Source organism: Meles meles, chromosome 7 (genome assembly GCF_922984935.1).
Source record: "Meles meles chromosome 7, mMelMel3.1 paternal haplotype, whole genome shotgun sequence".
NCBI lineage: Eukaryota > Metazoa > Chordata > Mammalia > Carnivora > Mustelidae > Meles > Meles meles.
Genome location: NC_060072.1, coordinates 89,487,561 through 89,497,293, shown reverse-complemented (window position 1 = coordinate 89,497,293; position 9,733 = coordinate 89,487,561). Strand labels below are relative to the sequence as shown.

Below are 9,733 nucleotides of genomic sequence, written 5' to 3'. Positions count from 1 at the left end.
TCCCTGCTTCTCCCTCTCCCTCTGCCTGCCACTCCCTCTGCTTGTGTTCTCTCCTTGTCAAATAAATAAATAAAATATTTTTTAAATAAAAGTTCCATACATTCAAAGGGTGCTATTTATTGAAAAAAAAAGCTAAAATGAAATCCTTTCTAGCTGATTGCGTTTTTGCCTTTACATACTGATTGCACAGATCACTGCTATTTTTTAAAGCCCAAAAGGCTAATGCCATCCAACTATACCACCTTTCCCCCCTCCCCCGTGGCTGGTCCCCGCCGGCTCCACAGTCACCTCCCAACCTCCTGGCCACTCCCTCCCTTTCACTCTGACACCTGGTTCCGGGGGCTCCTCTCCAGCCTGGCACCCCCACTCTCCACCCAGCATCTTAGCCTGACCATTCCTTAACTCCTCAATTCCGGTGACCTTCACATACATCCTTTTCCTCTTATCTCTGCCCGTGGCCACGCCCTAGAACCTCACCTGCCACATCTCAGGAGTGTCAAACTCTGGTCTCACACTGTGGGGCCAGTCATAACCGTCCCACTCAGCAGACGTGTTCTTCTGCTGTGCCAGCATCCCCAGGCATGAACCCCATTTTCTGTTTTTTCCCCGCCTGCTACTCCCGACCCCACCTTCCTTTCCAGCCTGGGCCCCTCAGTCCCCTCAGTCTCTGAGCTCTTACCCTTCAGTGTCCTCCACCTGGACAAACCCCCAGCCTGGGTCAGGCTCAGTGCTGAACTCCGCTTGAGTTCCAATCCGCACGGCCTCGGCGAACACCGTACCCTCAAGATGCGGCATCACCACTCGTTCCCAGTCCCCAGGCTCAGCTGCATCCTCCCTGTTACTGGGCACCTCTCACTGCCTTTGGTCAACAAGTTTTGCAGTCCCCCTAGTTGCTATGGCAAAGCTTCTCCACTCTTCCCCCGTGCTCCATCCTACCCCGTACGACCTTGCCTTCAACAACGTAACACAGCATTTTTCTTCACTGAGAAAATCAGGCTTTCTGGTAAAAACTCCTTCCCTTCCCGCCTCCACCCAAACTTAGCTCTGCACCCATCTTTCTCTTCCTTCCTCCAAGTTCTAAGGACAGACTCTCTCTCCACCAGGACACCAACCTCCGTCCACACCTCAGAGACAACATTCCATTCACTGGTCACTACTTCTGAAGCCTGTCACCTTCTCTTTCTCCTCTCCCTCTGCCTGCCTTCCCGTTTGCATGCACTTCACTGGGGCTGTGGGAACACCAGCCCCATGTCAGCGGGCAGAGGTTCGAATGGGACGAGAACGTGGAAACCACGAGTGCCAGCTACAATTTCTCATGAAGTTTGGCGGTAAGAGAAAGCAAAGCGGGAAGTTAGCTTGCATGGAAAGCAAGCTAAAGGAAAGAATTTTTATAGGTTGGAGAGGCTCAAGCGTGCAAGTTGATGGAGGAAAAGGAGATGGACCATAAGGAGAGAGGTTAAATATGAGGGGGTGGGAGGAGCTCCTTAAGGGGCGGGTGGCTTTAAGAGTCCAGGTGGGACCAGCCTGGGCACAGAGGAGAAACACCTCTGTGTGACAGGAAAGAGCTAAAGATGGACAAGGATATAGATATTCAGGGATGCCTGGGTGGCTCAGTCGTTAAGCATCTGCCTTCGGCTTGGGTCATGATCCCGGGGTCCTGGGATTGATCCCTGGATCGGGCTCCCTGCTCGGCAGGAAGCCTGCTTCTTCCTCTCTCTCTCTCTCTCTCTCTGTCAAATAAATAAAATCTTAAAAAAAAAAAGTTATAGATATTCAAAGGTGGACAGAGGAGGCTCATTCAGAGAAGTTTCTACAGACTATGACAATAGCTATTTGTGCTAGACATTTTATAGTGTTGTTCTGTCTACACTGTCTACACCTGGTCACCCTGTGCAGGTACTTTCTCTGGTCTCCGTCTGAATGACAATCACTCCCCCTAAAAGAGATCGGCAGTCTCTGGGGAAACCAGGCAATGCCAGGGCGGTAACCTGGTTTCTCTTGGACTGTCACTTCCTAGCCACACGACCTTGTCGCTAACCTCTATGGGACTCAGCTTCTTCTTCTGTAAAGTGGGAAATTAATAGTGTCTGTCTCATAGGTTCTTTTAAGTAGCAAAAAAGATAATAGTATAAAATGTACTTAAAGACTCAAAAAACGGGAGTTGTTGCTGATGCTGAAGTTACTGTGACCGATGGCCATTGGAACATCTGCCAGCCTCTGGGTGACTCCTATCCTCTCTCTTCTGTAAGAATCCAAGGAGTTTAGGACTTGAGACACTGCCTCTCTGATTCGTCCCTCATTTGATGAGTCTGTGCTAGTGGGGGTGCCACCACCTGAACCCTGCTCCCGTCCTCCACCCCCGAGTTTCTGTGCTCTCCTTCCTGCACACCAGCAATCCTCACCCACCTTCTGGTACATCCATCTCCCACGTTCCTGCTGAACTTTCTGAGCTTGTGGAACTGGATATGCAAAAAATGGTTTCCCCACTTCATGCAGAGGTTCACCATGGTCTACAATGAGCGGATGGCAAGCAAGAAGTGGGAGCTCTTCGGCAACCTGCAGGACTTTGTGGGCCCCTCCGGGAAGCTGTCCCTGCTGGAGGTGGGTTGTGGCACCGGGTCGACTTCAAGTTCTACCCGCCCAGATGCCGGGTGACTTGTGTTGACCCCAACCCCAACTTTGAGAAGTTCTTGATCAAGAGCATTGCGGAGAACCGATATCTGCAGTTGGAAAGCTTCGTGGTAGCCTCAGAGAAGAACATGCCGCAGGTGGCCAAAGGCTTTGTGGACATGGCGGTCTGCATGCTGGTCCTGGGCTCCATGGAGAGCCAGGAATGCCTCCTCCAGGAGGTGCACCGAGTGCTGAGGCCAGTGGGAGAGACCCATCTTCACTGCGTGCTCAATGGGACACCTCTGGGCTTCAGGCACAGCTCCCACAAAGGGTGAGCTTAAGCAAGTCGCTTCACTTATTCCTTTAACCACTTATATATTCAGTAAACATTTGGATGGAGTGCCTGGGTGGCTCAGTCAGTGAAGTGTCTGCCTTCTGCTCAGGTCATGATCCCGGGGTCCTGGAATTGAGCCCCAGCTCCCTGCTCAGCAGAGTCTGCTTCTCCCTCTCCCACTCTTCAGCATGCTCTCTCTCTCTCTCTCTTTAATAAATAAATAAAATCTTTTTAAAAAAAAAAGATTTGGGAAATGTTGACTGTGGGCCACAACCCAGTATGTCTGGGGAGATCACTTCATCTCAGAGAGGTCAGATGACTTGCACAAAGGCGCACAGTTCACAGAAATGTCAGATACAATTGAACTTTAGGCACCTTAACCTGAGGTCAAGAACCAGGCCAGAGATTTCATCATCTCTGGTGATTTCAAACCCGGTGTCTTCTAACTCCCATCATAGAGTTCTGTCTCCTAAAGATGACAACAGTGAACCCACCACAGGGCATGCCAGAACATCGCCCTTCTCCAGCAAATGTGGACCCATAAGTACGCAGATAACTATCTCTATTATGGTGTATGCTCAGTTTCTCCTTTGGGGCTCAGGAATTCTCTGCGTGCCATTCTCTGGGCTTTTTCCTCTAGTTAGTCATTATTCATTTGTGGAAGAATGAAAAATCACCCTGGGGGAGAAAAAGGAGGAATTGGGGAAAGTTTCTTTAGAGACATGGCATAACTTTGCCCCTGTGAACACTGTTAATTTTTCAGTGTTTCTTGCTCTGTTGTCTTTAATTTTAAAGGCAATTGATCAGTGCATCCCAACTGTTCAAAAGAATGGAAAATCAAAGAACATGGAAAGGGAAAATGCAAGTTCTCCCTTACTTCCCAAAATCCCTGCACATATCCCATAGGTCGTTTCTATTAATAGGTATCATTCCAAACCTTTTTTAAGATTTTTCTTTTTTAAATACTTTCCTAGTATTTGGGAATTTGTCTACCTATCTCAAGTTTAAACAGTTACTGTTATACTCCAAGTTAGAGTTCAACCTGTACTTCACTATCAACACACCAAAATTATATAGTTCAATGATCTCCCTCAACTTTGAGCAGACCTCTACGGCTTTCCTTCCCTAGACGTATCCCCTCTTGCCTCTCCACCCCAACAGTATGTCCATCTCATAGCCCAGGCTTGGTCAATGGGTAACCTCAGCTTCAACCTGTTACTGAGGACTTTCTCCCTTGGGTTCTGTTTCAAAGATCTTTTCTAATTTATAACACAGCTAAGGATCCATTTATCATCACCCATCAATTTGCTATAGATTTTACTATATTTCTTGCTCTCCACTGTTTCACATTCTCTTTGTCTACCCCTATAGTGAGGTATTTTTTGTGTTTATTCAAATTTAATTTTCATTTGTCTTAACCACCTTCTTTTTTTTTATTTTATTTATTATTTGACAGAGAGACACGGTGAGAAGAGAACACAAGCAGGGGGACTGGGAGATGGAGAAGCAGGCTCCCCATTGAGCAGGGAGCCCAGTGCGGGGCTCGATCCCAGGACCCTGGGATCATGACCTGAGCCTAAGGCAGACGCTTAACAACTTGAGCCACCCAGGCACCCCTGCCCTAACCACCTTCTTGAATTGTTTCTTAAAAAATCGTTCATGGAGACATCCTTGCAGATCTGAAAATGTCTGTCTCCTCTCTCATACTTCAAAATATTTTGGCCAAGATTCATAGATCTGAGTCTTTTCCCCAAAAGTGGTAGGCACTGATCCACATTCCTGGGGCTTTTCAAGTTGTGAGAGTCTAATTTCCTTTCTCTGTCCTTTTCAGGTCACCTGTTTTTGTGGTTTCTTGTTTTTATACCTGGATTTTTTTTTCAGGATTTTCACTTTGTTTTTCTTTTTCTTTCTTTCTTTTTAAGTTGTGAAATTCACCAGGATATGATGAGTTATATAGCTTGTTTTTATTAATCTTAGTAAGCTCATGATCCTGGGATCCACTTCCTCAGAGCAAGGAAAGGACTCAGCCCTGGCCACTCCACAAAAATTCTGGAGGGAAGCTCCCTAAACCTACTGATGATGGTCGCCCCAGAGAGGATCTACTCTGTTTAACTGAGCTGGGACAGAACTGTTCATACCTGGGGACCCCAAAGAGCCTAGACTCTCTCTCCATATTTCAGGCAAGGGAGTCGTGTCTACCCACCACTTGCAGCAGCCTGAAGGGAGGACACCATGGTGAAAATCAGAACCAGTGCCTCCTACTGGGAAAAATGTATGAGAACAAGTAAGGTAGAACTGAATGTGCCCGAACAGAGAGACTTCTATGAGGATTCAATGACATATTGCTAAGAATGATCTGGGAATAAGGGGTTTGGGCAACTAAAAAAGAATCCTGAGTTTAAAATTGAACAGGGGAAATGAAAAGTAGAACAAGGGCACCTAGGTGGCTCAGTGGGTTGAGGGTCTACCACCAAGCTCAGGTCAAAATCCTTTGATTTAGTTATTTTGCTAGAGTGGCTCACAGAACTATGGGAAACACTTATGTTTACCAGTTTATTAAAGGAGATGATAAAGGATACATATGAACAACAAGACAGGACAAAGGGCAAAGTCTGGGAAGGTCCTGAGTCCAGGAGCTGCTGTCCCCATAGAGTTGAAGTATGTCACCCTCTCAGTACATGGATATGTTCATTAATCTGGAAGTTCCCCAAAACCTCTACTATTGGGATTTTATGGAGGCTTTTCATGTAGGCACAATTATTAACTACATTTCCAGCCCCTCTCCCCTCTCTGGAGGATGGGGGGGCTGCTGAAAATTCCAAATTTCTAATCATGGTTTGGTCCGGTGACTGGCCCCCATCCGGGAGCCATCGAGGAGCCCATCCAAAGTTGCCTCAATAGAGTAAAAGGTGCTCCTGGTGCTCTTATCACTTAGGAATTTACAAGGGTTTTAGGAGTCCCATGTCAGGGACAAGTCAAAGACCAAATATTAGAACAATAATGCTCCTAATGTTCTTGTCCCTTAGGAATTTACAAGGGTTTTAGGAGTTCTATCCTGGAAACTGGGGGCAGAGACCAATATACACTTTTTTTGGTGTTACCTCACAGTTAGTTACAATTTGTTTTTCTTTCTAGCTTCCAGAAGTGTTCTACGATCATCTCCATTGCTGTTTTCTTTGTGTTATGGATAGCCAGTTCTGCTGTGCCATAACATAAGCATTCCTAAAAATCACCACACTATGCAAAAGCATGCAAACCATGGCTTATGGGAGAAATAGTCGGGTTAGGGACACCATACTAAGAAACATCATCAGTGACACATTTAAAAAAAAAATAGAAACCTAATGAAAAGGGTAACACAGTTTTACACCTATTTAACCGTTAAGAAGTTCATAATAACTACCATAAATTAGGCATTTTATCCGGCAAGAGACTAAGTTTGCTTGTGGACATGGGCATCAGATGGATCAGAGCTTGTCAGTTACCATGAAGTTACTGTGAATTACCGTCAGGAGGAGGGTGATCTGAGGTCCATGGAAGGGTGGTACCGCCTGGTAGGGAGGGCTGCCAGCGGGTACATGTCAGAGTTGTGTGCATTTTGTGTAATCCTCCGTGACTCAGTTAGACTGGGTGCTATTTTCGGCATTCACCCACGTTCCTCACACACAAAACTGTGCATAAGAAAATGCAAAATTCATGCTATGCACAGATTGACCCATAATATACCAATCATGTGGAAACCAGCTCTCATTTTCCAAACAACCAACTACATTTGTATCTAAATAAATTTTTTAAATAAACAAACCTCACTGCAGTCTTATGGGTTTCCAGAAGGAAGCAGAGTTAAATATGTGTGTTCCATCTACCAGATTTAACTGGAAGCTGTCGTTTGTTTTTGTTTGTTTGTTTGTTTGTTTGTTTTGTTTTGTTTTGTTTTACCTGAGTGTCGGCCACAAGTAGCCAGTGGGACTTCGGGACCAAGAATGGTAAGTCTATCTGCATTTCCCCTCTGTCTGCACAGCATCTGATCTTCATTTGGTGCTCACTTAGGTTCATGAAATGGAGCTGAAATGAAAGCTATTGTGGAACCAGGTGAGGCTTCAAACACAAAATATTTGTGGACATTTGTTAAGACAGACTATTTTAAATAGATTCCCATCCAGGAGAGGCCGGTGACTTCAAAGAACAGATAGGAGCCAGCTGTTCCAGCTGCAATTTCTCCTGTCCAAAGTGTCTCAGCCCAGCGAGACATATTCTATTTGAAACCTGACAAGAGAGCCCCAGAATGTTCTGGAAGAGGCCGCATTCTCTCAGCCAACATGGCAGCTCCCACAGGCGCACTGGCCGGGGATCTTCCCCGTATCTGCATGTACGCTTTCCTAGGGAGAGAGCCTGGAGGCACCCCACCAGCCTCTGTGTGCTGGGGCTCAAGGCCTGCCCTCTGTCAGTCAGACTCCCATAAGGAGACAACAGTCACACGGGGAGTGATGAAGCCACGATGAAGCCTAGTCTCCAAGTGTTGGGAAGACTGCCAACTGGATTCAGCTGCTGCTACAGGAAGGCCCTGTGGCAGGCAGGGTGAAGGCTGTTGTGAAGTCAAGCTCCCACGAAAAGCGAAAAGCACAGAAAGCACTTTCCGGGCTCCCTCTGGCGCCCCCTATTGGCAGAAGCTAACCGAGACGGCCGGCAAAGCCGGGCCCAACCCCACAGCACAAAGGCAATGTTAAGTGTGAAGGTTGGGCGCTAAGACCCAGGAAGGAAGTCTATCGCAGCGGTCAGCTGGGAATCCCATCCACCCCACATCATTTCTCCTGAGATGACGAAACCAGCCCATTATTTTGGTATTTTCCGCCCATATCACCCCTCAGCCTTTCAGTGAGAGCCTCACTGGCACAGCCCCTGAAACCATCAGCTATAGTCATGGGTTGACTTAACTGAGATACCTTGGTGTTGGGTTTCTGGCTGAGTTGTACAATAAAAATGTCTTGGTATCTTCCCTTCCTGCCATCATCCCTGATATACAGCGGGTACCCCTGAAATGTTTCCTGACTAAAACCAAATGTATTCACATGTAGGCTAATTAAATCAAAATGCTTTTCTGCCTATTAAAGTATTGGCTATCTTTTGAAATAATAATATGCCAATGTTGTTTGAGTATGGAATTCAGATGAGGTCAGCCCCTTAGAAAACAATTAGCAGGGATGCCTGGGTGGCTCAGCCAGTTAAGCATCTACCTTGGTTTCAGCTCAGGTCATGATCTCGGATTTCTAGGATGGACCTGAGCCAGGCATCTGACTCCACACTCAGCGGGGGGTCTGCTTCTCTCCCTCCCTCTGCCCCTCCCCCTGCTCATATGCTCTCTCTCTCTAAAATAAATAAACCTTAAAAAAAAAAGAAAACAATTAGTGAAAAACCATATCTACGAAGATGTTCATTGTTGTTTATATATTGTTTATATAGCCTGAGAGAGGGAAAGAGGGAAGGAAGCAGCCCACAGATTCTATAATAGGGGAGTAGTTGAGTAAGTTATGAAACAGTCCCTCCTGAGTATAAAATGCCTTCATTTAAAATAAGAGTTATGCAAAGAGTGTTGTAATACAGACAAAAACGTTTGACTTTCAGAGAGAGTGGAAAGAGAGACACCTGGGTTCCAGTCCTAGAAGAGTCATTTTGCGCTGTTTCCCTGAGCCTTGATTTCTTTATCTCTAATATCAGAAAAAGAGCTACTTTGCAAGATCACATTAAGGATTAAATGAGACAGAGAAAACAATGTGTGCAGAGCCTGGCACACAGTGGTATTTCATAAGTAGCGAATGTTTTTCTTCTTGCCTTCAGTAAATATGCAGCAAGGGAAGATGTAGCATTTCACTTCTAATTATATTTAAAAGAAAACGGATGCACTGGAGAAAAACTGAAAAGAAATATGCTAAAGTCCTAAACAATGGTTCTATCCAAGTGGTAAAATTATAGATGATGTTTCTCTTTCTGCTTCCCAAGTATTAATCACACAGTTTGGCACTTTAAAAAATGGCAAAATATTTATCATTTTTAAAAGACAGGTTTTGGGGGTGCCTGGGTGGCTCAGTGGGTTAAAGCCTCTGCCTTCAGCTCAGGTCATGATCTCAGGGTCCTAGGATCGAGCCCCGCATCAGGCTCGCTGCTCAGCAGGGAGCCTGCTTCCCCCTCCCTCTCCCTCTCTACCTGCCTCTCTGCCTACTTGTAATCTCTGTCTGTCAAATAAATAAATAAATAAATAAATCTTTAAAAAAAAAATAAAGACAGGTTTTGAACAAAACCTTCCAAAGATCAGAAAAAAGCCATAATTTACTGGCCAGCAAAAAAGTTCAACATGCTGCCTGCCTACCTACCTGCCTTTCTTCCTGCACAGTTCAGTCCCAGTTCTATTAGATTGGGAAAGCAGGCCAGGGTGCGGTGGGGGGGTTTCCTGTCCCAGAACAGAAGATGGCATCTGGGAACAGTGGCCACAAAGGGAGATCGGTTGTATACACAGAGGAAACTAGAATGAACCATGCAGTACTGATATTGAGATTAAAAGTGAAAGTGTGGACCGTGGCCTTCAAGATAGATAGATGAAAATACACAGATTTTTTTAAAGATTTTATTTATTTATTTGACAGAGATCACAAGTAGGCAGAGAGACAGGCAGAGAGAGAAGAAGGGAAGCAGGCTCCCTGCTAAGCAGAGAGTCTGATGTGGGGCGCAATCCCGGGACCCTGGGATCATGATCTGAGCCAAAGGCAGAGGCTTTAACACCTCTGCCTTTAACAC

The 9,733-nt window shown here is 45.9% G+C and overlaps 1 protein-coding gene and 1 pseudogene across 1 annotated transcript in view; one reads left to right on the top strand and one right to left on the bottom strand.

Annotated features, from left to right (window-relative positions):
- The first annotated feature begins 1,270 nt into the window (after nucleotides 1–1,270).
- On the top strand, nucleotides 1,271–2,945 carry LOC123946399 (annotated as a pseudogene).
- A 4,006-nt stretch (nucleotides 2,946–6,951) lies between these two features.
- SMIM41 (small integral membrane protein 41) overlaps nucleotides 6,952–9,733 on the bottom strand; it is a 92,053-nt gene continuing 89,271 nt past the window's right edge. Inside the window, exon 3 of the mRNA XM_046013226.1 lies at nucleotides 6,952–7,021. The gene's annotated coding sequence lies outside the window, so the exon portion shown is untranslated. The remainder of the gene's footprint in view (nucleotides 7,022–9,733) is intronic.